The sequence below is a fragment of the Nematostella vectensis genome, chromosome 12 (genome assembly GCF_932526225.1).
Source record: "Nematostella vectensis chromosome 12, jaNemVect1.1, whole genome shotgun sequence".
In the NCBI taxonomy this organism is placed as follows: domain Eukaryota; kingdom Metazoa; phylum Cnidaria; class Anthozoa; order Actiniaria; family Edwardsiidae; genus Nematostella; species Nematostella vectensis.
Genome location: NC_064045.1, coordinates 5,355,288 through 5,382,039, shown reverse-complemented (window position 1 = coordinate 5,382,039; position 26,752 = coordinate 5,355,288). Strand labels below are relative to the sequence as shown.

Genomic DNA, 26,752 nt, shown 5'->3' with positions numbered 1-26,752 from the left:
CCATGACCCTCAGATTAAAAGTCTGATGCTCTACCGTCTGAGGTAACCGGGTGCTTCTTGTAATATCTTACATATAAGGTCAAAAGATGAGCAAACTGTTTTCTGTTGAACACGAGGTTCCGCTATAAAAGCGAAAGCTCCTCCCACCCACGGGCTCACGAACAATCAGTTATCAATCAGTCGTCAATGCGTCAACATGTCAGGACAATTCCCTCAAGGGCTTAATTCAAATTTCATTTCATATTTCTTTTCTAGACTTTTCCAGCTAAAATGTTCTGATTTATATTTAAATAATGCTATACCCAGCTGTGCGTGCTCTAAAAGACGAGCATTTTCAATACGGCGCGAGAATAATTGATGCTAATGTGTTAGAGAGGTCGAGAGATGGGCAAACTTTTCTGTTAAAAAGAGAAAAATAAGTCGCCCGATATGGGGCTCGAACCCATGACCCTCAGATTAAAAGTCTGATGCTCTACCATCTGAGCCAACCGGGCGCTCGTAGACATGTCTTACCAAAAAAGGTCGAGAAATGTGCAAACTATTTTCTGTTAAAAAGAGCAAAGTAAGTCGCCCGATATTGGGCTTGAACCCATGACCCTCAGATTAAAAGTCTGATGCTCTACCATCTGAGCTAACCGGGCGCTTGTTGTAATATCTTACAAATAAGGTCGAGAGATGAGCAAACTGTTTTCTGTTGAACACGAGGTTCCGCTATAAAAGGGAAAGCTCCTCCCACCCACGGGCTCACGAACAATCAGTTATCAATCAGTCGTCAATGCGTCAACATGTCAGGACAATTCCCCTTAGCGATTAATTCAAATTTCATTTCATATATCATTCCTAGACTTTTCCAGCTAAAATGTCCTGATTTATATTTAAATAATGCTATACCCAGCTGTGCGTGCTCTTAAAGACGAGCATTTTCAATACTGCGCGAGAATAATTGATGCTAATGTGTTAGAGAGGTCGAGAGATGGGCAAACTTTTCTGTTAAAAAGAGAAAAATAATTCGCCCGATATGGGGCTCGAACCCATGACCCTCAGATTAAAAGTCTGATGCTCTACCATCTGAGCTAACCGGGCGCTCGTAGACATGTCTTACCAAAAAAGGTCGAGAAATGTGCAAACTATTTTCTGTTAAAATGAGCAAAGTAAGTCGCCCGATATGTGGCTCGAACCCATGACCCTCAGATTAAAAGTCTGATGCTCTACCATCTGAGCTAACCGGGCGCTTGTTGTAATATGTTACAAATAAGGTTGAGAGACGAGCAAACTGTTTTCTGTTGAACACGAGGTTCCGCTATAAAAGCGAAAGCTCCTCCCACCCACGGGCTCACGAACAATCAGTTATCAATCAGTCGTCAATGCGTCAACATGTCAGGACAATTCCCCTTAGCGATTAATTCAAATTTCATTTCATATATCATTTCTAGACTTTTCCAGATGAAATTTTCTGATTTATAGTTAAATAATGCTATACCAAGCTTTGCGTGCTCTAAAAGGCGAGCATTTTCAATACAGCGCGAGAATAATTGATGCTAATGTGTTAGAAAGGTCGAGAGATGGGCAAACGTTTCTGTTAAAAAGAGAAAAATAAGTCGCCCGATATGGGGCTCGAACCCATGACCCTCAGATTAAAAGTCTGATGCTCTACCATCTGAGCTAACCGGGCGCTCGTTGTAATATCTTACAAATAAGGTCGAGAGATGAGCAAACTGTTTTCTGTTGAACACGAGGTTCCGCTATAAAAGCGAAAGCTTCTCCCACCCACGGGCTCACGAACAATCAGTTATCAATCAGTCGTCAATGCGTCAACATGTCAGGACAATTCCCCTTAGCGATTAATTCAAATTTCATTTCATATATCATTCCTAGACTTTTCCAGCTGAAATGTTCTGATTTATAGTTGAATAATGCTATACCAAGCTTTGCGTGCTCTAAAAGACGAGCAGTTTCAATACAGCGCGAGAATAATTGATGCTAATGTGTTAGAGAGGTCGAGAGATGGGCAAACGTTTCTCTTAAAAAGAGAAAAATAAGTCGCCCGATATGGGGCTCGAACCCATGACACTCAGATTAAAAGTCTGATGCTCTACCATCTGAGCTAACCAGGCGCTAGTAGACATGTCTTACCAAAAACGGTTGAGAAATGTGCAAACTATTTTCTGTTAAAAAGAGCAAAGTAAGTCGCCCGATATGGGGCTCGAACACATGACCCTCAGATTAAAAGTCTGATGCTCTACCATCTGAGCTAACCGGGTGCTTGTTGTAATATCTTACAAATAAGGTCGAGAGATCAGCAAACTGTTTTCTGTTGAACACGAGGTTCCGCTAGAAAGCGAAAGCTCCTCCCACCCACGGGCTCACGAACATTCAGTTATCAATCAGTCGTCAATGCGTCAACATGTCAGGACAATTCCCCTTAGCGATTAATTCAAATTTCATTTCATATATCATTCCTAGACATTTCAAGCTAAAATGTTCTGATTTATAGTTAAATAATGCTATACCAAGCTTTGCGTGCTCTAAAAGACGAGCATTTTCAATACAGCGCGAGAATAATTGATGCTAATGTGTTAGAGAGGTCGAGAGATGGGCAAACTTTTCTGTTAAAAAGAGAAAAATAAGTCGCCCGATATGGGGCTCGAACCCATGACCCTCAGATTAAAAGTCTGATGCTCTACCGTCTGAGGTAACCGGGTGCTTCTTGTAATATCTTACATATAAGGTCAAAAGATGAGCAAACTGTTTTCTGTTGAACACGAGGTTCCGCTATAAAAGCGAAAGCTCCTCCCACCCACGGGCTCACGAACAATCAGTTATCAATCAGTCGTCAATGCGTTAACATGTCAGGACAATTCCCCTTAGCTATTAATTCAAATTTCATTTCATATATCATTCCTATACTTTTCATGCTAAAATGTTATGATTTATATTTAAATAATGCTATACCCAGCTGTGCGTGCTCTAAAAGACGAGCATTTTCAATACGGCGCGAGAATAATTGATGCTAATATCTTAGAGAGGTCGAGAGATGGGCAAACTTTTCTGTTAAAAAGAGAAAAATAAGTCGCCCGATATGGGGCTCGAACCCATGACCCTCAGATTAAAAGTCTGATGCTCTACCATCTGAGCTAACCGGGCGTTAGTAGACATGTCTTACCAAAAAAGGTTGAGAAATGTGCAAACTATTTTCTGTTAAAAAGATCAAAGTAAGTCGCCCGATATGGAGCTCGAACCCATGACCCTCAGATTAAAAGTCTGATGCTCTACCATCTGAGCTAACCGGGCGTTAGTAGACATGTCTTACCAAAAAAGGTTGAGAAATGTGCAAACTATTTTCTGTTAAAAAGATCAAAGTAAGTCGCCCGATATGGGGCTCGAACCCATGACCCTCAGATTAAAAGTCTGATGCTCTACCATCTGAGCTAACAGGGCGCTCGTAGACATGTCTTACCAAAAAATTTCGAGAAATGTGCAAACTATTTTCTGTTAAAAAGAGCAAAGTAAGTCGTCCGATATGGGGCTCGATTCCATGACCCTCAGATTAAAAGTCTGATGCTCTACCATCTGAGCTAACCGGGCGCTTGTTGTAATATCTTACAAATAAGGTCGAGAGATCAGCAAACTGTTTTCTGTTGAACACGAGGTTCCGCTAGAAAGCGAAAGCTCCTCCCACCCACGGGCTTACGAACAATCAGTTATCAATCAGTCGTCAATGCGTCAACATGTCATGACAATTCCCCTTAGCGATTAATTCAAATTTCATTTCATATATCATTCCTAGACATTTCCAGCTAAAATGTTCTGATTTATTGTTAAATAATGCTATACCAAGCTTTGCGTGCTCTAAAAGACGAGCATTTTCAATACAGCGCGAGAATAATTGATGCTAATGTGTTAGAGAGGTCGAGAGATGGGCAAACGTTTCTGTTAAAAAGAGAAAAATAAGTCGCCCGATATGGGGCTCGAACCCATGACCCTCAGATTAAAAGTCTGATGCTCTACCATCTGAGGTAACCGGGCGCTTCTTGTAATATCTTACATATAAGGTCGAAAGATGAACAAACTGTTTTCTGTTGAACACGAGGTTCCGCTATAAAAGCGAAAGCTCCTCCCACCCACGGGCTCACGAACAATCAGTTATCAATCAGTAGTCAATGCGTTAACATGTCAGGACAATTCCCCTTAGCGATTAATTCAAATTTCATTTCATATATCATTCCTAGACTTTTCCAGCTAAAATGTTCTGATTTATATTTAAATAATGCTATACCCAGCTGTGCGTGCTCTTAAAGACGAGCATTTTCAATACGCCGCGAGAATAATTGATGCTAATGTGTTAGAGAGGTCGAGGGATGGGCAAACTTTTCTGTTAAAAAAGAGAAAAATAAGTCGCCCGGTATGGGGCTCGAACCCATGACCCTCAGATTAAAAGTCTGATGCTCTACCATCTGAGCTAACCGGGCGCTCGTAGACATGTCTTACCAAAAAAGGTCGAGAAATGTCCAAACTATTTTCTGTTAAAAAATGCAAAGTAAGTCGCCCGATATGGGGCTCGAACCCATGACCCTCAGATTAAAAGTCTGATGCTCTACCATCTGAGCTAACCGGGCGCTTGTTGTAATATCTTACAAATAAGGTCGAGAGATGAGCAAACTGTTTTCTGTTGAACACGAGGTTCCGCTATAAAAGCGAAAGCTCCTTCCACCAACGGGCTCACGAACAATCAGTTATCAATCAGTCGTCAATGCGTCAACATGTCAGGACAATTCCCCTTAGCGATTAATTCAAATTCATTTCATATATCATTCCTAGACTTTTCCTGCTAAAATGTTCTGATTTTTATTTAAATAATGCTATACCAAGCTTTGCGTGCTCTGAAATACGAGCATTTTCAATACAGCGCGAGAATAATTGATGCTAATGTGTTAGAGAGGTCGAGAGATGGGCAAACGTTTCTGTTAAAAAGAGAAAAATAAGTCGCCCGATATGGGGCTCGAACCCATGACCCTCAGATTAAAAGTCTGATGCTCTACCATCTGAGCTAACCGGGCGCTTGTTGTAATATCTTACAAATAATGTCGAGAGATCAGCAAACTGTTTTCTGTTGAACACGAGGTTCCGCTATAAAAGCGAAAGCTCCTCCCACCCACGGGCTCACGAACAATCAGTTATCAATCAGTCGTCAATGCATAAACATGTCAGGACAATTCCCCTTAGCAATTAATCCAAATTTCATTTCATATATCATTCCTAGACTTTTCCAGCTAAAATGTTCTGATTTATATTTAAATAATGCTATACCAAGCTTTGCGTGCTCTAAAAGACAAGTATTTTCAATACAGCGCGAGAATAATTGATGCTAATGTGTTAGAGAGGTCGAGAGATGGGCAAACTTTTCTGTTAAAAAGAGAAAAATTTGTCGCCCGATATGGGGCTCGAACCCATGACCCTCAGATTAAAAGTCTGATGCTCTACCATCTGAGGTAACCGGGTTCTTCTTGTAATATCTTACATATAAGGTCGAAAGATTAGCAAACTGTTTTCTGTTGAACACGAGGTTCCGCTAGAAAAGCGAAAGCTCCTCCCACCCACGGGCTCACGAACAATCAGTTATCAATCAGTCGTCAATGCGTCAACATGTCAGGACAATTCCCTTAAGGGCTCAATTCAAATTTCATTTCATATATCTTTCCTAGACTTTTCCAGCTAAAATGTTCTGATTTATATTTAAATAATGCTATACCCAGCTGTGCGTGCTCTAAAAGACGAGCATTTTCAATACGGCGCGAGAATAATTGATGCTAATGTGTTAGAGAGGTCGAGAGATGGGCAAACGTTTCTGTTAAAAAGAGAAAAATAAGTCGCCCGATATGGGGCTCGAACCCATGACCCTCAGATTAAAAGTCTGATGCTCTACCATCTGAGCTAACCGGGCGCTTGTTGTAATATCTTACAAATAATGTCGAGAGATCAGCAAACTGTTTTCTGTTGAACACGAGGTTCCGCTATAAAAGCGAAAGCTCCTCCCACCCACGGGCTCACGAACAATCAGTTATCAATCAGTCGTCAATGCATAAACATGTCAGGACAATTCCCCTTAGCAATTAATCCAAATTTCATTTCATATATCATTCCTAGACTTTTCCAGCTAAAATGTTCTGATTTATATTTAAATAATGCTATACCAAGCTTTGCGTGCTCTAAAAGACAAGTATTTTCAATACAGCGCGAGAATAATTGATGCTAATGTGTTAGAGAGGTCGAGAGATGGGCAAACTTTTCTGTTAAAAAGAGAAAAATATGTCGCCCGATATGGGGCTCGAACCCATGACCCTCAGATTAAAAGTCTGATGCTCTACCATCTGAGGTAACCGGGTTCTTCTTGTAATATCTTACATATAAGGTCGAAAGATTAGCAAACTGTTTTCTGTTGAACACGAGGTTCCGCTAGAAAAGCGAAAGCTCCTCCCACCCACGGGCTCACGAACAATCAGTTATCAATCAGTCGTCAATGCGTCAACATGTCAGGACAATTCCCTTAAGGGCTCAATTCAAATTTCATTTCATATATCTTTCCTAGACTTTTCCAGCTAAAATGTTCTGATTTATATTTAAATAATGCTATACCCAGCTGTGCGTGCTCTAAAAGACGAGCATTTTCAATACGGCGCGAGAATAATTGATGCTAATGTGTTAGAGAGGTCGAGAGATGGGCAAACTTTTCTGTTAAAAAGAGAAAAATAAGTCGCCCGATATGGGGCTCGAACCCATGACCCTCAGATTAAAAGTCTGATGCTCTACCATCTGAGCCAACCGGGCGCTCGTAGACATGTCTTACCAAAAAAGGTCGAGAAATGTGCAAACTATTTTCTGTTAAAAAGAGCAAAGTAAGTCGCCCGATATTGGGCTTGAACCCATGACCCTCAGATTAAAAGTCTGATGCTCTACCATCTGAGCTAACCGGGCGCTTGTTGTAATATCTTACAAATAAGGTCGAGAGATGAGCAAACTGTTTTCTGTTGAACACGAGGTTCCGCTATAAAAGCGAAAGCTCCTCCCACCCACGGGCTCACGAACAATCAGTTATCAATCAGTCGTCAATGCGTCAACATGTCAGGACAATTCCCCTTAGCGATTAATTCAAATTTCATTTCATATATCATTTCTAGACTTTTCCAGCTGAAATGTTCTGATTTATAGTTAAATAATGCTATACCAAGCTTTGCGTGCTCTAAAAGGCAAGCATTTTCAATACAGCGCGAGAATAATTGATGCTAATGTGTTAGAGAGGTCGAGAGATGGGCAAACGTTTCTGTTAAAAAGAGAAAAATAAGTCGCCCGATATGGGGCTCGAACCCATGACCCTCAGATTAAAAGTCTGATGCTCTACCATCTGAGCTAACCGGGCGCTCGTTGTAGTATCTTACAAATAAGGTCGAGAGATGAGCAAACTGTTTTCTGTTGAACACGAGGTTCCGCTATAAAAGCGAAAGCTTCTCCCACCCACGGGCTCACGAACAATCAGTTATCAATCAGTCGTCAATGCGTCAACATGTCAGGACAATTCCCCTTAGCGATTAATTCAAATTTCATTTCATATATCATTCCTAGACTTTTCCAGCTGAAATTTTCTGATTTATAGTTAAATAATGCTATACCAAGCTTTGCGTGCTCTAAAAGACGAGCAGTTTTAATACAGCGCGAGAATAATTGATGCTAATGTGTTAGAGAGGTCGAGTAATGTGCAAACGTTTCTCTTAAAAAGAGAAAAATAAGTCGCCCGATATGGGGCTCGAACCCATGACCCTCAGATTAAAAGTCTGATGCTCTACCATCTGAGGTAACCGGGCGCTTCTTGTAATATCTTACATATAAGGTCGAAAGATGAACAAACTGTTTTCTGTTGAACACGAGGTTCCGCTATAAAAGCGAAAGCTCCTCCCACCCACGGGCTCACGAACAATCAGTTATCAATCAGTCGTCAATGCGTCAACATGTCAGGACAATTCCCCTTAGCGATTAATTCAAATTTCATTTCATATATCATTCCTAGACATTTCAAGCTAAAATGTTCTGATTTATAGTTAAATAATGCTATACCAAGCTTTGCGTGCTCTAAAAGACGAGCATTTTCAATACAGCGCGAGAATAATTGATGCTAATGTGTTAGAGAGGTCGAGAGATGGGCAAACTTTTCTGTTAAAAAGAGAAAAATAAGTCGCCCGATATGGGGCTCGAACCCATGACCCTTAGATTAAAAGTCTGATGCTCTACCATCTGAGCTAACCGGGCGTTAGTAGACATGTCTTACCAAAAAAGGTTGAGAAATGTGCAAACGTTTTTCTGTTAAAAAGATCAAAGTAAGTCGCCCGATATGGGGCTCGAACCCATGACCCTCAGATTAAAAGTCTGATGCTCTACCATCTGAGCTAACCGGGCGCTCGTAGACATGTCTTACCAAAAAAGGTCGAGAAATGTGCAAACTATTTTCTGTTAAAAAGAGCAAAGTAAGTCGCCCGATATGGGGCTCGAACCCATGACCCTCAGATTAAAAGTCTGATGCTCTACCATCTGAGCTAACCGGGCGCTTGTTGTAATATCTTACAAATAAGGTCGAGAGATCAGCAAACTGTTTTCTGTTGAACACGAGGTTCCGCTAGAAAGCGAAAGCTCCTCCCACCCACGGGCTCACGAACAATCAGTTATCAATCAGTCGTCAATGCGTCAACATGTCAGGACAATTCCCCTTAGCGATTAATTCAAATTTCATTTCATATATCATTCCTAGACATTTCCAGCTAAAATGTTCTGATTTATTGTTAAATAATGCTATACCAAGCTTTGCGTGCTCTAAAAGACGAGCATTTTCAGTACAGCGCGAGAATAATTGATGCTAATGTGTTAGAGAGGTCGAGAGATGGGCAAACGTTTCTGTTAAAAAGAGAAAAATAAGTCGCTCGATATGGGGCTCGAACCCATGACCCTCAGATTAAAAGTCTGATGCTCTACCATCTGAGCTAACCGGGCGCTTGTTGTAATATCTTACAAATAAGGTCGAGAGATCAGCAAACTGTTTTCTTTTGAACACGAGGTTCCGCTAGAAAGCGAAAGCTCCTCCCACCCACGGGCTCACGAACATTCAGTTATCAATCAGTCGTCAATGCGTCAACATGTCAGGACAATTCCCCTTAGCGATTAATTCAAATTTCATTTCATATATCATTCCTAGACATTTCAAGCTAAAATGTTCTGATTTATAGTTAAATAATGCTATACCAAGCTTTGCGTGCTCTAAAAGACGAGCATTTTCAATACAGCGCGAGAATAATTGATGCTAATGTGTTAGAGAGGTCGAGAGATGGGCAAACTTTTCTGTTAAAAAGAGAAAAATAAGTCGCCCGATATGGGGCTCGAACCCATGACCCTCAGATTAAAAGTCTGATGCTCTACCATCTAAGCTAACCGGGCGTTAGTAGACATGTCTTACCAAAAAAGGTTGAGAAATGTGCAAACGTTTTTCTGTTAAAAAGATCAAAGTAAGTCGCCCGATATGGGGCTCGAACATGACCCTCAGATTAAAAGTCTGATGCTCTACCATCTGAGCTAACCGGGCGCTCGTAGACATATCTTACCAAAAAAGGTCGGGAAATGTGCAAACTATTTTCTGTTAAAAAGAGCAAAGTAAGTCGCCCGATATGGGGCTCGAACCCATGACCCTCAGATTAAAAGTCTGATGCTCTACCATCTGAGCTAACCGGGCGCTTGTTGTAATATCTTACAAATAAGGTCGAGAGATCAGCAAACTGTTTTCTGTTGAACACGAGGTTCCGCTAGAAAGCGAAAGCTCCTCCCACCCACGGGCTCACGAACAATCAGTTATCAATCAGTCGTCAATGCGTCAACATGTCAGGACAATTCCCCTTAGCGATTAATTCAAATTTTATTTCATATATCATTCCTAGACATTTCCAGCTAAAATGTTCTGATTTATTGTTAAATAATGCTATACCAAGCTTTGCGTGCTCTAAAAGACGAGCATTTTCAATACAGCGCGAGAATAATTGATGCTAATGTGTTAGAGAGGTCGAGAGATGGGCAAACGTTTCTGTTAAAAAGAGAAAAATAAGTCGCCCGATATGGGGCTCGAACCCATGACCCTCAGATTAAAAGTCTGATGCTCTACCATCTGAGGTAACCGGGCGCTTCTTGTAATATCTTACATATAAGGTCGAAAGATGAACAAACTGTTTTCTGTTGAACACGAGGTTCCGCTATAAAAGCGAAAGCTCCTCCCACCCACGGGCTCACGAACAATCAGTTATCAATCAGTAGTCAATGCGTTAACATGTCAGGACAATTCCCCTTAGCGATTAATTCAAATTTCATTTCATATATCATTCCTAGACTTTTCCAGCTAAAATGTTCTGATTTATATTTGAATAATGCTATACCCAGCTGTGCGTGCTCTTAATGACGAGCATTTTCAATACGGCGCGAAAATAATTGATGCTAATGTGTTAGAGAGGTCGAGAGATGGGCAAACGTTTCTCTTAAAAAGAGAAAAATAAGTCGCCCGATATGGGGCTCGAACCCATGACACTCAGATTAAAAGTCTGATGCTCTACCATCTGAGCTAACCAGGCGCTAGTAGACATGTCTTACCAAAAACGGTTGAGAAATGTGCAAACTATTTTCTGTTAAAAAGAGCAAAGTAAGTCGTCCGATATGGGGCTCGAACCCATGACCCTCAGATTAAAAGTCTGATGCTCTACCATCTGAGCTAACCGGGCGCTTGTTGTAATATCTTACAAATAAGGTCGAGAGATCAGCAAACTGTTTTCTGTTGAACACGAGGTTCCGCTAGAAAGCGAAAGCTCCTCCCACCCACGGGCTCACGAACATTCAGTTATCAATCAGTCGTCAATGCGTCAACATGTCAGGACAATTCCCCTTAGCGATTAATTCAAATTTCATTTCATATATCATTCCTAGACATTTCAAGCTAAAATGTTCTGATTTATAGTTAAATAATGCTATACCAAGCTTTGCGTGCTCTAAAAGACGAGCATTTTCAATACAGCGCGAGAATAATTGATGCTAATGTGTTAGAGAGGTCGAGAGATGGGCAAACTTTTCTGTTAAAAAGAGAAAAATAAGTCGCCCGATATGGGGCTCGAACCCATGACCCTCAGATTAAAAGTCTGATGCTCTACCATCTGAGCTAACCGGGCGTTAGTAGACATGTCTTACCAAAAAAGGTTGAGAAATGTGCAAACGTTTTTCTGTTAAAAAGATCAAAGTAAGTCGCCCGATATGGGGCTCGAACCCATGAACCTCAGATTAAAAGTCTGATGCTCTACCATCTGAGCTAACCGGGCGCTCGTAGACATGTTTTACCAAAAAAGGTCGAGAAATGTGCAAACTATTTTCTGTTAAAAAGAGAAAAATAAGTCGCCCGATATGGGGCTCGAACCCATAACCCTCAGATTAAAAGTCTGATGCTCTACCATCTGAGGTAACCGGGCGCTTCTTGTAATATCTTACATATAAGGTCAAAAAATGAAGAAACTGTTTTCTGTTGAACACGAGGTTCCGCTATAAAAGCGAAAGCTCCTCCCACCCACGGGCTCACGAACAATCAGTTATCAATCAGTAGTCAATGCGTTAACATGTCAGGACAATTCCCCTTAGCGATTAATTCAAATTTCATTTCATATATCATTCCTAGACTTTTCCAGCTAAAATGTTCTGATTTATATTTAAATAATGCTATACCCAGCTGTGCGTGCTCTTAATGACGAGCATTTTCAGTACGGCGCGAGAATAATTGATGCTAATGTGTTAGAGAGGTCGAGGGATGGGCAAACTTTTCTGTTAAAAAAGAGAAAAATAAGTCGCCCGGTATGGGGCTCGAACCCATGACACTCAGATTAAAAGTCTGATGCTCTACCATCTGAGCTAACCGGGCGCTCGTAGACATGTCGTACCAAAAAAGGTCGAGAAATGTGCAAATTTTTTTTTGTTAAAAAGAGCAAAGTAAGTCGCCCGATATGGGGCTCGAACCCATGACCCTCAGATTAAAAGTCTGATGCTCTACCATCTGAGCTAACCGGGCGCTTGTTGTAATATCTTACAAATAAGGTCGAGAGATGAGCAAACTGTTTTCTGTTGAACACGAGGTTCCGCTATAAAAGCGAAAGCTCCTCCCACCCACGGGCTCACGAACAATCAGTTATCAATCAGTCGTCAATGCGTCAACATGTCAGGACAATTCCCCTTAGCGATTAATTCAAATTTCATTTCATATATCATTCCTAGACTTTTCCTGCTAAAATGTTCTGATTTATATTTAAATAATGCTATACCAAGCTTTGCGTGCTCTAAAAGACAAGCATTTTCAATACAGAGCGAGAATAATTGATGCTAATGTGTTAGCGAGGTCGAGAGATGGGCAAACGTTTCTGTTAAAAAGATAAAAATAAGTCGCCCGATATGTGGCTCGAACCCATGACCCTCAGATTAAAAGTCTGATGCTCTACCATCTGAGCTAACCGGGCGCTTGTTGTAATATCTTACAAATAAGGTCGAGAGATGAGCAAACTGTTTTCTGTTGAACACGAGGTTCCGCTATAAAAGCGAAAGCTCCTCCCACCCACGGGCTCAAGAATAATCAGTTATCAATCAGTCGTCAATGCGTCAACATGTCAGGACAATTCCCCTTAGCGATTAATTCAAATTTCATTTCATATATCATTCCTAGACTTTTTCAGCTAAAATGTTCTGATTTATATTTAAATAATGCTATACCCAGCTGTGCGTGCTCTAAAAGACGAGCATTTTCAATACGACGCGAAAATAATTGATGCTAATTTGTTGGAGAGTTCGAGAGATGGGCAAACTTTTCTGTTAAAAAGAGAAAAATAAGTCGCCCGATATGGGGCTCGAACCCATGACCCTCAGATTAAAAGTCTGATGCTCTACCATCTGAGCTAACCGGGCGCTCGTAGACATGTCTTACCAAAAAAGGTCGAGAAATGTCCAAACTATTTTCTGTTAAAAAGTGCAAAGTAAGTCGCCTGATATGGGGCTCGAACCCATGACCCTCAGATTAAAAGTCTGATGCTCTACCATCTGAGCTAACCGGGCGCTTGTTGTAATATCTTACAAATAAGGTCGAGAGATGAGCAAACTGTTTTCTGTTGAACACGAGGTTCCGCTATAAAAGCGAAAGCTCCTTCCACCAACGGGCTCACGAACAATCAGTTATCAATCAGTCGTCAATGCGTCAACATGTCAGGACAATTCCCCTTAGCGATTAATTCAAATTCATTTCATATATCATTCCTAGACTTTTCCTGCTAAAATGTTCTGATTTATATTTAAATAATGCTATACCAAGCTTTGCGTGCTCTAAAATACGAGCATTTTCAATACAGCGCGAGAATAATTGATGCTAATGTGTTAGAGAGGTCGAGAGATGGGCAAACGTTTCTGTTAAAAAGAGAAAAATAAGTCGCCCGATATGGGGCTCGAACCCATGACCCTCAGATTAAAAGTCTGATGCTCTACCATCTGAGCTAACCGGGCGCTTGTTGTAATATCTTACAAATAAGGTCGAGAGATCAGCAAACTGTTTTCTGTTGAACACGAGGTTCCGCTATAAAAGCGAAAGCTCCTCCCACCCACGGGCTCACGAACAATCAGTTATCAATCAGTCGTCAATGCATAAACATGTAAGGACAATTCCCCTTAGCGATTAATTCAAATTTCATTTCATATATAATTCCTAGACTTTTCCAGCTAAAATGTTCTGATTTATATTTAAATAATGCTATACCAAGCTTTGCGTGCTCTAAAAGACGAGCAGTTTCAATACATCGCGAGAATAATTGATGCTAATGTGTTAGAGAGGTCGAGAGATGGGCAAACGTTTCTCTTAAAAAGAGAAAAATAAGTCGCCCGATATGGGGCTCGAACCCATGACCCTCAGATTAAAAGTCTGATGCTCTACCATCTGAGCTAACCGGGCGCTTGTTGTAATATCTTACAAATAAGGTCGAGAGATCAGCAAACTGTTTTCTGTTGAACACGAGGTTCCGCTAGAAAGCGAAAGCTCCTCCCACCCACGGGCTCACGAACATTCAGTTATCAATCAGTCGTCAATGCGTCAACATGTCAGGACAATTCCCCTTAGCGATTAATTCAAATTTCATTTCATATATCATTCCTAGACATTTCAAGCTAAAATGTTCTGATTTATAGTTAAATAATGCTATACCAAGCTTTGCGTGCTCTAAAAGACGAGCATTTTCAATACAGCGCGAGAATAATTGATGCTAATGTGTTAGAGAGGTCGAGAGATGGGCAAACTTTTCTGTTAAAAAGAGAAAAATAAGTCGCCCGATATGGGGCTCGAACCCATGACCCTCAGATTAAAAGTCTGATGCTCTACCATCTGAGCTAACCGGGCGCTCGTAGACATGTCTTACCAAAAAAGGTCGAGAAATGTGCAAACTATTTTCTGTTAAAAAGAGCAAAGTAAGTCGCCCGATATGGGGCTCGAACCCATGACCCTCAGATTAAAAGTCTGATGCTCTACCATCTGAGCTAACCGGGCGCTTGTTGTAATATCTTACAAATAAGGTCGAGAGATGAGCAAACTGTTTTCTGTTGAACACGAGGTTCCGCTATAAAAGCGAAAGCTCCTCCCACCCACGGGCTCACGAACAATCAGTTATCAATCAGTCGTCAATGCGTCAACATGTCAGGACAATTCCCCTTAGCGATTAATTCAAATTTCATTTCATATATCATTCCTAGACTTTTCCTGCTAAAATGTTCTGATTTATATTTAAATAATGCTATACCAAGCTTTGCGTGCTCTAAAAGACAAGCATTTTCAATACAGAGCGAGAATAATTGATGCTAATGTGTTAGCGAGGTCGAGAGATGGGCAAACGTTTCTGTTAAAAAGATAAAAATAAGTCGCCCGATATGTGGCTCGAACCCATGACCCTCAGATTAAAAGTCTGATGCTCTACCATCTGAGCTAACCGGGCGCTTGTTGTAATATCTTACAAATAAGGTCGAGAGATGAGCAAACTGTTTTCTGTTGAACACGAGGTTCCGCTATAAAAGCGAAAGCTCCTCCCACCCACGGGCTCAAGAATAATCAGTTATCAATCAGTCGTCAATGCGTCAACATGTCAGGACAATTCCCCTTAGCGATTAATTCAAATTTCATTTCATATATCATTCCTAGACTTTTTCAGCTAAAATGTTCTGATTTATATTTAAATAATGCTATACCCAGCTGTGCGTGCTCTAAAAGACGAGCATTTTCAATACGACGCGAAAATAATTGATGCTAATTTGTTGGAGAGTTCGAGAGATGGGCAAACTTTTCTGTTAAAAAGAGAAAAATAAGTCGCCCGATATGGGGCTCGAACCCATGACCCTCAGATTAAAAGTCTGATGCTCTACCATCTGAGCTAACCGGGCGCTCGTAGACATGTCTTACCAAAAAAGGTCGAGAAATGTCCAAACTATTTTCTGTTAAAAAGTGCAAAGTAAGTCGCCTGATATGGGGCTCGAACCCATGACCCTCAGATTAAAAGTCTGATGCTCTACCATCTGAGCTAACCGGGCGCTTGTTGTAATATCTTACAAATAAGGTCGAGAGATGAGCAAACTGTTTTCTGTTGAACACGAGGTTCCGCTATAAAAGCGAAAGCTCCTTCCACCAACGGGCTCACGAACAATCAGTTATCAATCAGTCGTCAATGCGTCAACATGTCAGGACAATTCCCCTTAGCGATTAATTCAAATTCATTTCATATATCATTCCTAGACTTTTCCTGCTAAAATGTTCTGATTTATATTTAAATAATGCTATACCAAGCTTTGCGTGCTCTAAAATACGAGCATTTTCAATACAGCGCGAGAATAATTGATGCTAATGTGTTAGAGAGGTCGAGAGATGGGCAAACGTTTCTGTTAAAAAGAGAAAAATAAGTCGCCCGATATGGGGCTCGAACCCATGACCCTCAGATTAAAAGTCTGATGCTCTACCATCTGAGCTAACCGGGCGCTTGTTGTAATATCTTACAAATAAGGTCGAGAGATCAGCAAACTGTTTTCTGTTGAACACGAGGTTCCGCTATAAAAGCGAAAGCTCCTCCCACCCACGGGCTCACGAACAATCAGTTATCAATCAGTCGTCAATGCATAAACATGTAAGGACAATTCCCCTTAGCGATTAATTCAAATTTCATTTCATATATAATTCCTAGACTTTTCCAGCTAAAATGTTCTGATTTATATTTAAATAATGCTATACCAAGCTTTGCGTGCTCTAAAAGACGAGCAGTTTCAATACATCGCGAGAATAATTGATGCTAATGTGTTAGAGAGGTCGAGAGATGGGCAAACGTTTCTCTTAAAAAGAGAAAAATAAGTCGCCCGATATGGGGCTCGAACCCATGACCCTCAGATTAAAAGTCTGATGCTCTACCATCTGAGCTAACCGGGCGCTTGTTGTAATATCTTACAAATAAGGTCGAGAGATCAGCAAACTGTTTTCTGTTGAACACGAGGTTCCGCTAGAAAGCGAAAGCTCCTCCCACCCACGGGCTCACGAACATTCAGTTATCAATCAGTCGTCAATGCGTCAACATGTCAGGACAATTCCCCTTAGCGATTAATTCAAATTTCATTTCATATATCATTCCTAGACATTTCAAGCTAAAATGTTCTGATTTATAGTTAAATAATGCTATACCAAGCTTTGCGTGCTCTAAAAGACGAGCATTTTCAATACAGCGCGAGAATAATTGATGCTAATGTGTTAGAGAGGTCGAGAGATGGGCAAACTTTTCTGTTAAAAAGAGAAAAATAAGTCGCCCGATATGGGGCTCGAACCCATGACCCTCAGATTAAAAGTCTGATGCTCTACCATCTGAGCTAACCGGGCGTTAGTAGACATGTCTTACCAAAAAAGGTTGAGAAATGTGCAAACGTTTTTCTGTTAAAAAGATCAAAGTAAGTCGCCCGATATGGGGCTCGAACCCATGACCCTCAGATTAAAAGTCTGATGCTCTACCATCTGAGCTAACCGGGCGCTCGTAGACATGTCTTACCAAAAAAGGTCGAGAAATGTGCAAACTATTTTCTGTTAAAAAGAGCAAAGTAAGTCGCCCGATATGGGGCTCGAACCCATGACCCTCAGATTAAAAGTCTGATGCTCTACCATCTGAGCTAACCGGGCGCTTGTTGTAATATCTTACAAATAAGGTCGAGAGATCAGCAAACTGTTTTCTGTTGAACACGAGGTTCCGCTAGAAAGCGAAAGCTCCTCCCACCCACGGGCTCACGAACAATCAGTTATCAATCAGTCGTCAATGCGTCAACATGTCAGGACAATTCCCCTTAGCGATTAATTCAAATTTCATTTCATATATCATTCCTAGACATTTCCAGCTAAAATGTTCTGATTTATTGTTAAATAATGCTATACCAAGCTTTGCGTGCTCTAAAAGACGAGCATTTTCAGTACAGCGCGAGAATAATTGATGCTAATGTGTTAGAGAGGTCGAGAGATGGGCAAACGTTTCTGTTAAAAAGAGAAAAATAAGTCGCTCGATATGGGGCTCGAACCCATGACCCTCAGATTAAAAGTCTGATGCTCTACCATCTGAGCTAACCGGGCGCTTGTTGTAATATCTTACAAATAAGGTCGAGAGATCAGCAAACTGTTTTCTGTTGAACACGAGGTTCCGCTAGAAAGCGAAAGCTCCTCCCACCCACGGGCTCACGAACATTCAGTTATCAATCAGTCGTCAATGCGTCAACATGTCAGGACAATTCCCCTTAGCGATTAATTCAAATTTCATTTCATATATCATTCCTAGACATTTCAAGCTAAAATGTTCTGATTTATAGTTAAATAATGCTATACCAAGCTTTGCGTGCTCTAAAAGACGAGCATTTTCAATACAGCGCGAGAATAATTGATGCTAATGTGTTAGAGAGGTCGAGAGATGGGCAAACGTTTCTGTTAAAAAGAGAAAAATAAGTCGCCCGATATGGGGCTCGAACCCATGACCCTCAGATTAAAAGTCTGATGCTCTACCATCTAAGCTAACCGGGCGTTAGTAGACATGTCTTACCAAAAAAGGTTGAGAAATGTGCAAACGTTTTTCTGTTAAAAAGATCAAAGTAAGTCGCCCGATATGGGGCTCGAACATGACCCTCAGATTAAAAGTCTGATGCTCTACCATCTGAGCTAACCGGGCGCTCGTAGACATGTCTTACCAAAAAAGGTCGGGAAATGTGCAAACTATTTTCTGTTAAAAAGAGCAAAGTAAGTCGCCCGATATGGGGCTCGAACCCATGACCCTCAGATTAAAAGTCTGATGCTCTACCATCTGAGCTAACCGGGCGCTTGTTGTAATATCTTACAAATAAGGTCGAGAGATCAGCAAACTGTTTTCTGTTGAACACGAGGTTCCGCTAGAAAGCGAAAGCTCCTCCCACCCACGGGCTCACGAACAATCAGTTATCAATCAGTCGTCAATGCGTCAACATGTCAGGACAATTCCCCTTAGCGATTAATTCAAATTTTATTTCATATATCATTCCTAGACATTTCCAGCTAAAATGTTCTGATTTATTGTTAAATAATGCTATACCAAGCTTTGCGTGCTCTAAAAGACGAGCATTTTCAATACAGCGCGAGAATAATTGATGCTAATGTGTTAGAGAGGTCGAGAGATGGGCAAACGTTTCTGTTAAAAAGAGAAAAATAAGTCGCCCGATATGGGGCTCGAACCCATGACCCTCAGATTAAAAGTCTGATGCTCTACCATCTGAGGTAACCGGGCGCTTCTTGTAATATCTTACATATAAGGTCGAAAGATGAACAAACTGTTTTCTGTTGAACACGAGGTTCCGCTATAAAAGCGAAAGCTCCTCCCACCCACGGGCTCACGAACAATCAGTTATCAATCAGTAGTCAATGCGTTAACATGTCAGGACAATTCCCCTTAGCGATTAATTCAAATTTCATTTCATATATCATTCCTAGACTTTTCCAGCTAAAATGTTCTGATTTATATTTGAATAATGCTATACCCAGCTGTGCGTGCTCTTAATGACGAGCATTTTCAATACGGCGCGAAAATAATTGATGCTAATGTGTTAGAGAGGTCGAGAGATGGGCAAACGTTTCTCTTAAAAAGAGAAAAATAAGTCGCCCGATATGGGGCTCGAACCCATGACACTCAGATTAAAAGTCTGATGCTCTACCATCTGAGCTAACCAGGCGCTAGTAGACATGTCTTACCAAAAACGGTTGAGAAATGTGCAAACTATTTTCTGTTAAAAAGAGCAAAGTAAGTCGTCCAATATGGGGCTCGAACCCATGACCCTCAGATTAAAAGTCTGATGCTCTACCATCTGAGCTAACCGGGCGCTTGTTGTAATATCTTACAAATAAGGTCGAGAGATCAGCAAACTGTTTTCTGTTGAACACGAGGTTCCGCTAGAAAGCGAAAGCTCCTCCCACCCACGGGCTCACGAACATTCAGTTATCAATCAGTCGTCAATGCGTCAACATGTCAGGACAATTCCCCTTAGCGATTAATTCAAATTTCATTTCATATATCATTCCTAGACATTTCAAGCTAAAATGTTCTGATTTATAGTTAAATAATGCTATACCAAGCTTTGCGTGCTCTAAAAGACGAGCATTTTCAATACAGCGCGAGAATAATTGATGCTAATGTGTTAGAGAGGTCGAGAGATGGGCAAACTTTTCTGTTAAAAAGAGAAAAATAAGTCGCCCGATATGGGGCTCGAACCCATGACCCTCAGATTAAAAGTCTGATGCTCTACCATCTGAGCTAACCGGGCGTTAGTAGACATGTCTTACCAAAAAAGGTTGAGAAATGTGCAAACGTTTTTCTGTTAAAAAGATCAAAGTAAGTCGCCCGATATGGGGCTCGAACCCATGACCCTCAGATTAAAAGTCTGATGCTCTACCATCTGAGCTAACCGGGCGCTCGTAGACATGTTTTACCAAAAAAGGTCGAGAAATGTGCAAACTATTTTCTGTTAAAAAGAGAAAAATAAGTCGCCCGATATGGGGCTCGAACCCATAACCCTCAGATTAAAAGTCTGATGCTCTAAAATCTGAGGTAACCGGGCGCTTCTTGTAATATCTTACATATAAGGTCGAAAGATGAAGAAACTGTTTTCTGTTGAACACGAGGTTCCGCTATAAAAGCGAAAGCTCCTCCCACCCACGGGCTCACGAACAATCAGTTATCAATCAGTAGTCAATGCGTTAACATGTCAGGACAATTCCCCTTAGCGATTAATTCAAATTTCATTTCATATATCATTCCTAGACTTTTCCAGCTAAAATGTTCTGATTTATATTTAAATAATGCTATACCCAGCTGTGCGTGCTCTTAATGACGAGCATTTTCAATACGGCGCGAGAATAATTGATGCTAATGTGTTAGAGAGGTCGAGGGATGGGCAAACTTTTCTGTTAAAAAAGAGAAAAATAAGTCGCCCGGTATGGGGCTCGAACCCATGACACTCAGATTAAAAGTCTGATGCTCTACCATCTGAGCTAACCGGGCGCTCGTAGACATGTCGTACCAAAAAAGGTCGAGAAATGTGCAAACTATTTTTTGTTAAAAAGAGCAAAGTAAGTCGCCCGATATGGGGCTCGAACCCATGACCCTCAGATTAAAAGTCTGATGCTCTACCATCTGAGCTAACCGGGCGCTTGTTGTAATATCTTACAAATAAGGTCGAGAGATGAGCAAACTGTTTTCTGTTGAACACGAGGTTCCGCTATAAAAGCGAAAGCTCCTCCCACCCACGGGCTCACGAACAATCAGTTATCAATCAGTCGTCAATGCGTCAACATGTCAGGACAATTCCCCTTAGCGATTAATTCAAATTTCATTTCATATATCATTCCTAGACTTTTCCTGCTAAAATGTTCTGATTTATATTTAAATAATGCTATACCAAGCTTTGCGTGCTCTAAAAGACAAGCATTTTCAATACAGAGCGAGAATAATTGATGCTAATGTGTTAGCGAGGTCGAGAGATGGGCAAACGTTTCTGTTAAAAAGATAAAAATAAGTCGCCCGATATGTGGCTCGAACCCATGACCCTCAGATTAAAAGTCTGATGCTCTACCATCTGAGCTAACCGGGCGCTTGTTGTAATATCTTACAAATAAGGTCGAGAGATGAGCAAACTGTTTTCTGTTGAACACGAGGTTCCGCTATAAAAGCGAAAGCTCCTCCCACCCACGGGCTCAAGAATAATCAGTTATCAATCAGTCGTCAATGCGTCAACATGTCAGGACAATTCCCCTTAGCGATTAATTCAAATTTCATTTCATATATCATTCCTAGACTTTTTCAGCTAAAATGTTCTGATTTATATTTAAATAATGCTATACCCAGCTGTGCGTGCTCTAAAAGACGAGCATTTTCAATACGACGCGAAAATAATTGATGCTAATTTGTTGGAGAGTTCGAGAGATGGGCAAACTTTTCTGTTAAAAAGAGAAAAATAAGTCGCCCGATATGGGGCTCGAACCCATGACCCTCAGATTAAAAGTCTGATGCTCTACCATCTGAGCTAACCGGGCGCTCGTAGACATGTCTTACCAAAAAAGGTCGAGAAATGTCCAAACTATTTTCTGTTAAAAAGTGCAAAGTAAGTCGCCCGATATGGGGCTCGAACCCATGACCCTCAGATTAAAAGTCTGATGCTCTACCATCTGAGCTAACCGGGCGCTTGTTGTAATATCTTACAAATAAGGTCGAGAGATGAGCAAACTGTTTTCTGTTGAACACGAGGTTCCGCTATAAAAGCGAAAGCTCCTTCCACCAACGGGCTCACGAACAATCAGTTATCAATCAGTCGTCAATGCGTCAACATGTCAGGACAATTCCCCTTAGCGATTAATTCAAATTCATTTCATATATCATTCCTAGACTTTTCCTGCTAAAATGTTCTGATTTATATTTAAATAATGCTATACCAAGCTTTGCGTGCTCTAAAATACGAGCATTTTCAATACAGCGCGAGAATAATTGATGCTAATGTGTTAGAGAGGTCGAGAGATGGGCAAACGTTTCTGTTAAAAAGAGAAAAATAAGTCGCCCGATATGGGGCTCGAACCCATGACCCTCAGATTAAAAGTCTGATGCTCTACCATCTGAGCTAACCGGGCGCTTGTTGTAATATCTTACAAATAAGGTCGAGAGATCAGCAAACTGTTTTCTGTTGAACACGAGGTTCCGCTATAAAAGCGAAAGCTCCTCCCACCCACGGGCTCACGAACAATCAGTTATCAATCAGTCGTCAATGCATAAACATGTAAGGACAATTCCCCTTAGCGATTAATTCAAATTTCATTTCATATATCATTCCTAGACTTTTCCAGCTAAAATGTTCTGATTTATATTTAAATAATGCTATACCAAGCTTTGCGTGCTCTAAAAGACGAGCAGTTTCAATACAGCGCGAGAATAATTGATGCTAATGTGTTAGAGAGGTCGAGAGATGGGCAAACGTTTCTCTTAAAAAGAGAAAAATAAGTCGCCCGATATGGGGCTCGAACCCATGACCCTCAGATTAAAAGTCTGATGCTCTACCATCTGAGCTAACCGGGCGCTTGTTGTAATATCTTACAAATAAGGTCGAGAGATCAGCAAACTGTTTTCTGTTGAACACGAGGTTCCGCTAGAAAGCGAAAGCTCCTCCCACCCACGGGCTCACGAACATTCAGTTATCAATCAGTCGTCAATGCGTCAACATGTCAGGACAATTCCCCTTAGCGATTAATTCAAATTTCATTTCATATATCATTCCTAGACATTTCAAGCTAAAATGTTCTGATTTATAGTTAAATAATGCTATACCAAGCTTTGCGTGCTCTAAAAGACGAGCATTTTCAATACAGCGCGAGAATAATTGATGCTAATGTGTTAGAGAGGTCGAGAGATGGGCAAACTTTTCTGTTAAAAAGAGAAAAATAAGTCGCCCGATATGGGGCTCGAACCCATGACCCTCAGATTAAAAGTCTGATTCTCTACCATCTGAGCTAACCGGGCGTTAGTAGACATGTCTTACCAAAAAAGGTTGAGAAATGTGCAAACGTTTTTCTGTTAAAAAGATCAAAGTAAGTCGCTCGATATGGGGCTCGAACCCATGACCCTCAGATTAAAAGTCTGATGCTCTACCATCTGAGCTAACCGGGCGCTTGTTGTAATATCTTACAAATAAGGTCGAGAGATCAGCAAACTGTTTTCTGTTGAACACGAGGTTCCGCTAGAAAGCGAAAGCTCCTCCCACCCACGGGCTCACGAACAATCAGTTATCAATCAGTCGTCAATGCGTCAACATGTCAGGACAATTCCCCTTAGCGATTAATTCAAATTTCATTTCATATATCATTCCTAGACATTTCCAGCTAAAATGTTCTGATTTATTGTTAAATAATGCTATACCAAGCTTTGCGTGCTCTAAAAGACGAGCATTTTCAGTACAGCGCGAGAATAATTGATGCTAATGTGTTAGAGAGGTCGAGAGATGGGCAAACGTTTCTGTTAAAAAGAGCAAAGTAAGTCGCCCGATATGGGGCTCGAACCCATGACCCTCAGATTAAAAGTCTGATGCTCTACCATCTGAGCTAACCGGGCGCTTGTTGTAATATCTTACAAATAAGGTCGAGAGATGAGCAAACTGTTTTCTGTTGAACACGAGGTTCCGCTATAAAAGCGAAAGCTCCTTCCACCAACGGGCTCACGAACAATCAGTTATCAATCAGTCGTCAATGCGTCAACATGTCAGGACAATTCCCCTTAGCGATTAATTCAAATTCATTTCATATATCATTCCTAGACTTTTCCTGCTAAAATGTTCTGATTTATATTTAAATAATGCTATACCAAGCTTTGCGTGCTCTAAAATACGAGCATTTTCAATACAGCGCGAGAATAATTGATGCTAATGTGTTAGAGAGGTCGAGAGATGGGCAAACGTTTCTCTTAAAAAGAGAAAAATAAGTCGCCCGATATGGGGCTCGAACCCATGACCCTCAGATTAAAAGTCTGATGCTCTACCATCTGAGCTAACCGGGCGCTTGTTGTAATATCTTACAAATAAGGTCGAGAGATCAGCAAACTGTTTTCTGTTGAACACGAGGTTCCGCTATAAAAGCGAAAGCTCCTCCCACCCACGGGCTCACGAACAATCAGTTATCAATCAGTCGTCAATGCGTTAACATGTCAGGACAATTCCCCTAAGCTATTAATTCAAATTTCATTTCATATATCATTCCTAGACTTTTCCAGCTAAAATGTTCTGATTTATATTTAAATAATGCTATACCAAGCTTTGCGTGCTCTAAAAGACGAGCAGTTTCAATACAGCGCGAGAATAATTGATGCTAATGTGTTAGAGAGGTCGAGAGATGGGCAAACGTTTCTCTTAAAAAGAGAAAAATAAGTCGCCCGATATGGGGCTCGAACCCATGACCCTCAGATTAAAAGTCTGATGCTCTACCATCTGAGCTAACCGGGCGTTAGTAGACATGTCTTACCAAAAAAGGTTGAGAAATGTGCAAACGTTTTTCTGTTAAAAAGATCAAAGTAAGTCGCCCGATATGGGGCTCGAACCCATGAACCTCAGATTAAAAGTCTGATGCTCTACCATCTGAGCTAACCGGGCGCTCGTAGACATGTTTTACCAAAAAAGGTCGAGAAATGTGCAAACTATTTTCTGTTAAAAAGAGAAAAATAAGTCGCCCGATATGGGGCTCGAACCCATAACCCTCAGATTAAAAGTCTTATGCTCTAAAATCTGAGGTAACCGGGCGCTTCTTGTAATATCTTACATATAAGGTCGAAAGATGAAGAAACTGTTTTCTGTTGAACACGAGGTTCCGCTATAAAAGCGAAAGCTCCTCCCACCCACGGGCTCACGAACAATCAGTTATCAATCAGTAGTCAATGCGTTAACATGTCAGGACAATTCCCCTTAGCGATTAATTCAAATTTCATTTCATATATCATTCCTAGACTTTTCCAGCTAAAATGTTCTGATTTATATTTAAATAATGCTATACCCAGCTGTGCGTGCTCTTAATGACGAGCATTTTCAATACGGCGCGAGAATAATTGATGCTAATGTGTTAGAGAGGTCGAGGGATGGGCAAACTTTTCTGTTAAAAAAGAGAAAAATAAGTCGCCCGGTATGGGGCTCGAACCCATGACACTCAGATTAAAAGTCTGATGCTCTACCATCTGAGCTAACCGGGCGCTCGTAGACATGTCGTACCAAAAAAGGTCGAGAAATGTGCAAACTATTTTTTGTTAAAAAGAGCAAAGTAAGTCGCCCGATATGGGGCTCGAACCCATGACCCTCAGATTAAAAGTCTGATGCTCTACCATCTGAGCTAACCGGGCGCTTGTTGTAATATCTTACAAATAAGGTCGAGAGATGAGCAAACTGTTTTCTGTTGAACACGAGGTTCCGCTATAAAAGCGAAAGCTCCTCCCACCCACGGGCTCACGAACAATCAGTTATCAATCAGTCGTCAATGCGTCAACATGTCAGGACAATTCCCCTTAGCGATTAATTCAAATTTCATTTCATATATCATTCCTAGACTTTTCCTGCTAAAATGTTCTGATTTATATTTAAATAATGCTATACCAAGCTTTGCGTGCTCTAAAAGACAAGCATTTTCAATACAGAGCGAGAATAATTGATGCTAATGTGTTAGCGAGGTCGAGAGATGGGCAAACGTTTCTGTTAAAAAGATAAAAATAAGTCGCCCGATATGTGGCTCGAACCCATGACCCTCAGATTAAAAGTCTGATGCTCTACCATCTGAGCTAACCGGGCGCTTGTTGTAATATCTTACAAATAAGGTCGAGAGATGAGCAAACTGTTTTCTGTTGAACACGAGGTTCCGCTATAAAAGCGAAAGCTCCTCCCACCCACGGGCTCAAGAATAATCAGTTATCAATCAGTCGTCAATGCGTCAACATGTCAGGACAATTCCCCTTAGCGATTAATTCAAATTTCATTTCATATATCATTCCTAGACTTTTTCAGCTAAAATGTTCTGATTTATATTTAAATAATGCTATACCCAGCTGTGCGTGCTCTAAAAGACGAGCATTTTCAATACGACGCGAAAATAATTGATGCTAATTTGTTGGAGAGTTCGAGAGATGGGCAAACTTTTCTGTTAAAAAGAGAAAAATAAGTCGCCCGATATGGGGCTCGAACCCATGACCCTCAGATTAAAAGTCTGATGCTCTACCATCTGAGCTAACCGGGCGCTCGTAGACATGTCTTACCAAAAAAGGTCGAGAAATGTCCAAACTATTTTCTGTTAAAAAGTGCAAAGTAAGTCGCCCGATATGGGGCTCGAACCCATGACCCTCAGATTAAAAGTCTGATGCTCTACCATCTGAGCTAACCGGGCGCTTGTTGTAATATCTTACAAATAAGGTCGAGAGATGAGCAAACTGTTTTCTGTTGAACACGAGGTTCCGCTATAAAAGCGAAAGCTCCTTCCACCAACGGGCTCACGAACATTCAGTTATCAATCAGTCGTCAATGCGTCAACATGTCAGGACAATTCCCCTTAGCGATTAATTCAAATTTCATTTCATATATCATTCCTAGACATTTC

General features: G+C 41.0%; 78 non-coding genes across 78 annotated transcripts; all 78 read right to left on the bottom strand.

Annotated features, from left to right (window-relative positions):
• Positions 1–421: 421 nt before the first annotated feature.
• Positions 422–494, bottom strand: Trnak-uuu. The gene has a single exon. It is a non-coding gene; the product is annotated as a tRNA-Lys (tRNA).
• Positions 495–568: 74 nt separating this feature from the next.
• On the bottom strand, positions 569–641 carry Trnak-uuu. Its single transcript has one exon. It is a non-coding gene; the product is annotated as a tRNA-Lys (tRNA).
• Positions 642–1,010: 369 nt separating this feature from the next.
• On the bottom strand, positions 1,011–1,083 carry Trnak-uuu. Its single transcript has one exon. It is a non-coding gene; the product is annotated as a tRNA-Lys (tRNA).
• Positions 1,084–1,157: 74 nt separating this feature from the next.
• Positions 1,158–1,230, bottom strand: Trnak-uuu. Its single transcript has one exon. It is a non-coding gene; the product is annotated as a tRNA-Lys (tRNA).
• A 369-nt stretch (positions 1,231–1,599) lies between these two features.
• Trnak-uuu lies at positions 1,600–1,672 on the bottom strand. Its single transcript has one exon. It is a non-coding gene; the product is annotated as a tRNA-Lys (tRNA).
• Positions 1,673–2,041: 369 nt separating this feature from the next.
• Trnak-uuu lies at positions 2,042–2,114 on the bottom strand. Its single transcript has one exon. It is a non-coding gene; the product is annotated as a tRNA-Lys (tRNA).
• Positions 2,115–2,188: 74 nt separating this feature from the next.
• Positions 2,189–2,261, bottom strand: Trnak-uuu. Its single transcript has one exon. It is a non-coding gene; the product is annotated as a tRNA-Lys (tRNA).
• Positions 2,262–2,629: 368 nt separating this feature from the next.
• Trnak-uuu lies at positions 2,630–2,702 on the bottom strand. The gene has a single exon. It is a non-coding gene; the product is annotated as a tRNA-Lys (tRNA).
• A 369-nt stretch (positions 2,703–3,071) lies between these two features.
• Positions 3,072–3,144, bottom strand: Trnak-uuu. The gene has a single exon. It is a non-coding gene; the product is annotated as a tRNA-Lys (tRNA).
• Positions 3,145–3,218: 74 nt separating this feature from the next.
• Trnak-uuu lies at positions 3,219–3,291 on the bottom strand. Its single transcript has one exon. It is a non-coding gene; the product is annotated as a tRNA-Lys (tRNA).
• A 74-nt stretch (positions 3,292–3,365) lies between these two features.
• Positions 3,366–3,438, bottom strand: Trnak-uuu. The gene has a single exon. It is a non-coding gene; the product is annotated as a tRNA-Lys (tRNA).
• A 74-nt stretch (positions 3,439–3,512) lies between these two features.
• On the bottom strand, positions 3,513–3,585 carry Trnak-uuu. The gene has a single exon. It is a non-coding gene; the product is annotated as a tRNA-Lys (tRNA).
• A 368-nt stretch (positions 3,586–3,953) lies between these two features.
• Positions 3,954–4,026, bottom strand: Trnak-uuu. The gene has a single exon. It is a non-coding gene; the product is annotated as a tRNA-Lys (tRNA).
• A 370-nt stretch (positions 4,027–4,396) lies between these two features.
• Trnak-uuu lies at positions 4,397–4,469 on the bottom strand. Its single transcript has one exon. It is a non-coding gene; the product is annotated as a tRNA-Lys (tRNA).
• Positions 4,470–4,543: 74 nt separating this feature from the next.
• On the bottom strand, positions 4,544–4,616 carry Trnak-uuu. Its single transcript has one exon. It is a non-coding gene; the product is annotated as a tRNA-Lys (tRNA).
• A 368-nt stretch (positions 4,617–4,984) lies between these two features.
• On the bottom strand, positions 4,985–5,057 carry Trnak-uuu. The gene has a single exon. It is a non-coding gene; the product is annotated as a tRNA-Lys (tRNA).
• A 369-nt stretch (positions 5,058–5,426) lies between these two features.
• On the bottom strand, positions 5,427–5,499 carry Trnak-uuu. Its single transcript has one exon. It is a non-coding gene; the product is annotated as a tRNA-Lys (tRNA).
• Positions 5,500–5,868: 369 nt separating this feature from the next.
• Trnak-uuu lies at positions 5,869–5,941 on the bottom strand. The gene has a single exon. It is a non-coding gene; the product is annotated as a tRNA-Lys (tRNA).
• A 369-nt stretch (positions 5,942–6,310) lies between these two features.
• On the bottom strand, positions 6,311–6,383 carry Trnak-uuu. The gene has a single exon. It is a non-coding gene; the product is annotated as a tRNA-Lys (tRNA).
• A 369-nt stretch (positions 6,384–6,752) lies between these two features.
• Trnak-uuu lies at positions 6,753–6,825 on the bottom strand. Its single transcript has one exon. It is a non-coding gene; the product is annotated as a tRNA-Lys (tRNA).
• Positions 6,826–6,899: 74 nt separating this feature from the next.
• Trnak-uuu lies at positions 6,900–6,972 on the bottom strand. Its single transcript has one exon. It is a non-coding gene; the product is annotated as a tRNA-Lys (tRNA).
• A 369-nt stretch (positions 6,973–7,341) lies between these two features.
• On the bottom strand, positions 7,342–7,414 carry Trnak-uuu. Its single transcript has one exon. It is a non-coding gene; the product is annotated as a tRNA-Lys (tRNA).
• A 369-nt stretch (positions 7,415–7,783) lies between these two features.
• Trnak-uuu lies at positions 7,784–7,856 on the bottom strand. Its single transcript has one exon. It is a non-coding gene; the product is annotated as a tRNA-Lys (tRNA).
• Positions 7,857–8,225: 369 nt separating this feature from the next.
• On the bottom strand, positions 8,226–8,298 carry Trnak-uuu. The gene has a single exon. It is a non-coding gene; the product is annotated as a tRNA-Lys (tRNA).
• A 74-nt stretch (positions 8,299–8,372) lies between these two features.
• Positions 8,373–8,445, bottom strand: Trnak-uuu. The gene has a single exon. It is a non-coding gene; the product is annotated as a tRNA-Lys (tRNA).
• Positions 8,446–8,519: 74 nt separating this feature from the next.
• Trnak-uuu lies at positions 8,520–8,592 on the bottom strand. The gene has a single exon. It is a non-coding gene; the product is annotated as a tRNA-Lys (tRNA).
• A 368-nt stretch (positions 8,593–8,960) lies between these two features.
• Trnak-uuu lies at positions 8,961–9,033 on the bottom strand. The gene has a single exon. It is a non-coding gene; the product is annotated as a tRNA-Lys (tRNA).
• Positions 9,034–9,401: 368 nt separating this feature from the next.
• Positions 9,402–9,474, bottom strand: Trnak-uuu. The gene has a single exon. It is a non-coding gene; the product is annotated as a tRNA-Lys (tRNA).
• Positions 9,475–9,693: 219 nt separating this feature from the next.
• On the bottom strand, positions 9,694–9,766 carry Trnak-uuu. The gene has a single exon. It is a non-coding gene; the product is annotated as a tRNA-Lys (tRNA).
• Positions 9,767–10,134: 368 nt separating this feature from the next.
• Positions 10,135–10,207, bottom strand: Trnak-uuu. The gene has a single exon. It is a non-coding gene; the product is annotated as a tRNA-Lys (tRNA).
• Positions 10,208–10,576: 369 nt separating this feature from the next.
• Positions 10,577–10,649, bottom strand: Trnak-uuu. Its single transcript has one exon. It is a non-coding gene; the product is annotated as a tRNA-Lys (tRNA).
• A 74-nt stretch (positions 10,650–10,723) lies between these two features.
• Positions 10,724–10,796, bottom strand: Trnak-uuu. Its single transcript has one exon. It is a non-coding gene; the product is annotated as a tRNA-Lys (tRNA).
• Positions 10,797–11,164: 368 nt separating this feature from the next.
• Trnak-uuu lies at positions 11,165–11,237 on the bottom strand. The gene has a single exon. It is a non-coding gene; the product is annotated as a tRNA-Lys (tRNA).
• A 74-nt stretch (positions 11,238–11,311) lies between these two features.
• On the bottom strand, positions 11,312–11,384 carry Trnak-uuu. Its single transcript has one exon. It is a non-coding gene; the product is annotated as a tRNA-Lys (tRNA).
• A 74-nt stretch (positions 11,385–11,458) lies between these two features.
• Positions 11,459–11,531, bottom strand: Trnak-uuu. The gene has a single exon. It is a non-coding gene; the product is annotated as a tRNA-Lys (tRNA).
• Positions 11,532–11,901: 370 nt separating this feature from the next.
• Trnak-uuu lies at positions 11,902–11,974 on the bottom strand. The gene has a single exon. It is a non-coding gene; the product is annotated as a tRNA-Lys (tRNA).
• Positions 11,975–12,048: 74 nt separating this feature from the next.
• Trnak-uuu lies at positions 12,049–12,121 on the bottom strand. The gene has a single exon. It is a non-coding gene; the product is annotated as a tRNA-Lys (tRNA).
• Positions 12,122–12,490: 369 nt separating this feature from the next.
• Trnak-uuu lies at positions 12,491–12,563 on the bottom strand. The gene has a single exon. It is a non-coding gene; the product is annotated as a tRNA-Lys (tRNA).
• Positions 12,564–12,932: 369 nt separating this feature from the next.
• Trnak-uuu lies at positions 12,933–13,005 on the bottom strand. Its single transcript has one exon. It is a non-coding gene; the product is annotated as a tRNA-Lys (tRNA).
• Positions 13,006–13,079: 74 nt separating this feature from the next.
• Trnak-uuu lies at positions 13,080–13,152 on the bottom strand. The gene has a single exon. It is a non-coding gene; the product is annotated as a tRNA-Lys (tRNA).
• A 368-nt stretch (positions 13,153–13,520) lies between these two features.
• Trnak-uuu lies at positions 13,521–13,593 on the bottom strand. The gene has a single exon. It is a non-coding gene; the product is annotated as a tRNA-Lys (tRNA).
• A 369-nt stretch (positions 13,594–13,962) lies between these two features.
• On the bottom strand, positions 13,963–14,035 carry Trnak-uuu. Its single transcript has one exon. It is a non-coding gene; the product is annotated as a tRNA-Lys (tRNA).
• Positions 14,036–14,403: 368 nt separating this feature from the next.
• On the bottom strand, positions 14,404–14,476 carry Trnak-uuu. Its single transcript has one exon. It is a non-coding gene; the product is annotated as a tRNA-Lys (tRNA).
• A 74-nt stretch (positions 14,477–14,550) lies between these two features.
• On the bottom strand, positions 14,551–14,623 carry Trnak-uuu. The gene has a single exon. It is a non-coding gene; the product is annotated as a tRNA-Lys (tRNA).
• Positions 14,624–14,992: 369 nt separating this feature from the next.
• Positions 14,993–15,065, bottom strand: Trnak-uuu. The gene has a single exon. It is a non-coding gene; the product is annotated as a tRNA-Lys (tRNA).
• A 369-nt stretch (positions 15,066–15,434) lies between these two features.
• On the bottom strand, positions 15,435–15,507 carry Trnak-uuu. Its single transcript has one exon. It is a non-coding gene; the product is annotated as a tRNA-Lys (tRNA).
• Positions 15,508–15,581: 74 nt separating this feature from the next.
• Positions 15,582–15,654, bottom strand: Trnak-uuu. Its single transcript has one exon. It is a non-coding gene; the product is annotated as a tRNA-Lys (tRNA).
• A 368-nt stretch (positions 15,655–16,022) lies between these two features.
• Trnak-uuu lies at positions 16,023–16,095 on the bottom strand. The gene has a single exon. It is a non-coding gene; the product is annotated as a tRNA-Lys (tRNA).
• Positions 16,096–16,464: 369 nt separating this feature from the next.
• Positions 16,465–16,537, bottom strand: Trnak-uuu. The gene has a single exon. It is a non-coding gene; the product is annotated as a tRNA-Lys (tRNA).
• A 368-nt stretch (positions 16,538–16,905) lies between these two features.
• Positions 16,906–16,978, bottom strand: Trnak-uuu. The gene has a single exon. It is a non-coding gene; the product is annotated as a tRNA-Lys (tRNA).
• Positions 16,979–17,052: 74 nt separating this feature from the next.
• On the bottom strand, positions 17,053–17,125 carry Trnak-uuu. Its single transcript has one exon. It is a non-coding gene; the product is annotated as a tRNA-Lys (tRNA).
• Positions 17,126–17,199: 74 nt separating this feature from the next.
• On the bottom strand, positions 17,200–17,272 carry Trnak-uuu. Its single transcript has one exon. It is a non-coding gene; the product is annotated as a tRNA-Lys (tRNA).
• Positions 17,273–17,640: 368 nt separating this feature from the next.
• Positions 17,641–17,713, bottom strand: Trnak-uuu. The gene has a single exon. It is a non-coding gene; the product is annotated as a tRNA-Lys (tRNA).
• A 368-nt stretch (positions 17,714–18,081) lies between these two features.
• Positions 18,082–18,154, bottom strand: Trnak-uuu. Its single transcript has one exon. It is a non-coding gene; the product is annotated as a tRNA-Lys (tRNA).
• A 219-nt stretch (positions 18,155–18,373) lies between these two features.
• On the bottom strand, positions 18,374–18,446 carry Trnak-uuu. Its single transcript has one exon. It is a non-coding gene; the product is annotated as a tRNA-Lys (tRNA).
• A 368-nt stretch (positions 18,447–18,814) lies between these two features.
• Trnak-uuu lies at positions 18,815–18,887 on the bottom strand. The gene has a single exon. It is a non-coding gene; the product is annotated as a tRNA-Lys (tRNA).
• A 369-nt stretch (positions 18,888–19,256) lies between these two features.
• Trnak-uuu lies at positions 19,257–19,329 on the bottom strand. The gene has a single exon. It is a non-coding gene; the product is annotated as a tRNA-Lys (tRNA).
• Positions 19,330–19,403: 74 nt separating this feature from the next.
• Trnak-uuu lies at positions 19,404–19,476 on the bottom strand. The gene has a single exon. It is a non-coding gene; the product is annotated as a tRNA-Lys (tRNA).
• Positions 19,477–19,844: 368 nt separating this feature from the next.
• Trnak-uuu lies at positions 19,845–19,917 on the bottom strand. Its single transcript has one exon. It is a non-coding gene; the product is annotated as a tRNA-Lys (tRNA).
• Positions 19,918–19,991: 74 nt separating this feature from the next.
• On the bottom strand, positions 19,992–20,064 carry Trnak-uuu. Its single transcript has one exon. It is a non-coding gene; the product is annotated as a tRNA-Lys (tRNA).
• Positions 20,065–20,581: 517 nt separating this feature from the next.
• Positions 20,582–20,654, bottom strand: Trnak-uuu. The gene has a single exon. It is a non-coding gene; the product is annotated as a tRNA-Lys (tRNA).
• A 74-nt stretch (positions 20,655–20,728) lies between these two features.
• On the bottom strand, positions 20,729–20,801 carry Trnak-uuu. Its single transcript has one exon. It is a non-coding gene; the product is annotated as a tRNA-Lys (tRNA).
• Positions 20,802–21,170: 369 nt separating this feature from the next.
• Positions 21,171–21,243, bottom strand: Trnak-uuu. The gene has a single exon. It is a non-coding gene; the product is annotated as a tRNA-Lys (tRNA).
• Positions 21,244–21,612: 369 nt separating this feature from the next.
• Trnak-uuu lies at positions 21,613–21,685 on the bottom strand. Its single transcript has one exon. It is a non-coding gene; the product is annotated as a tRNA-Lys (tRNA).
• Positions 21,686–21,759: 74 nt separating this feature from the next.
• On the bottom strand, positions 21,760–21,832 carry Trnak-uuu. The gene has a single exon. It is a non-coding gene; the product is annotated as a tRNA-Lys (tRNA).
• Positions 21,833–22,200: 368 nt separating this feature from the next.
• On the bottom strand, positions 22,201–22,273 carry Trnak-uuu. The gene has a single exon. It is a non-coding gene; the product is annotated as a tRNA-Lys (tRNA).
• Positions 22,274–22,642: 369 nt separating this feature from the next.
• Positions 22,643–22,715, bottom strand: Trnak-uuu. Its single transcript has one exon. It is a non-coding gene; the product is annotated as a tRNA-Lys (tRNA).
• A 368-nt stretch (positions 22,716–23,083) lies between these two features.
• On the bottom strand, positions 23,084–23,156 carry Trnak-uuu. The gene has a single exon. It is a non-coding gene; the product is annotated as a tRNA-Lys (tRNA).
• Positions 23,157–23,230: 74 nt separating this feature from the next.
• Positions 23,231–23,303, bottom strand: Trnak-uuu. Its single transcript has one exon. It is a non-coding gene; the product is annotated as a tRNA-Lys (tRNA).
• A 368-nt stretch (positions 23,304–23,671) lies between these two features.
• Positions 23,672–23,744, bottom strand: Trnak-uuu. The gene has a single exon. It is a non-coding gene; the product is annotated as a tRNA-Lys (tRNA).
• A 368-nt stretch (positions 23,745–24,112) lies between these two features.
• Positions 24,113–24,185, bottom strand: Trnak-uuu. The gene has a single exon. It is a non-coding gene; the product is annotated as a tRNA-Lys (tRNA).
• A 369-nt stretch (positions 24,186–24,554) lies between these two features.
• On the bottom strand, positions 24,555–24,627 carry Trnak-uuu. The gene has a single exon. It is a non-coding gene; the product is annotated as a tRNA-Lys (tRNA).
• A 74-nt stretch (positions 24,628–24,701) lies between these two features.
• Trnak-uuu lies at positions 24,702–24,774 on the bottom strand. The gene has a single exon. It is a non-coding gene; the product is annotated as a tRNA-Lys (tRNA).
• Positions 24,775–25,291: 517 nt separating this feature from the next.
• Trnak-uuu lies at positions 25,292–25,364 on the bottom strand. Its single transcript has one exon. It is a non-coding gene; the product is annotated as a tRNA-Lys (tRNA).
• Positions 25,365–25,438: 74 nt separating this feature from the next.
• On the bottom strand, positions 25,439–25,511 carry Trnak-uuu. The gene has a single exon. It is a non-coding gene; the product is annotated as a tRNA-Lys (tRNA).
• Positions 25,512–25,880: 369 nt separating this feature from the next.
• On the bottom strand, positions 25,881–25,953 carry Trnak-uuu. Its single transcript has one exon. It is a non-coding gene; the product is annotated as a tRNA-Lys (tRNA).
• Positions 25,954–26,322: 369 nt separating this feature from the next.
• Positions 26,323–26,395, bottom strand: Trnak-uuu. The gene has a single exon. It is a non-coding gene; the product is annotated as a tRNA-Lys (tRNA).
• Positions 26,396–26,469: 74 nt separating this feature from the next.
• Trnak-uuu lies at positions 26,470–26,542 on the bottom strand. The gene has a single exon. It is a non-coding gene; the product is annotated as a tRNA-Lys (tRNA).
• Between the last annotated feature and the right edge of the window lie 210 nt (positions 26,543–26,752).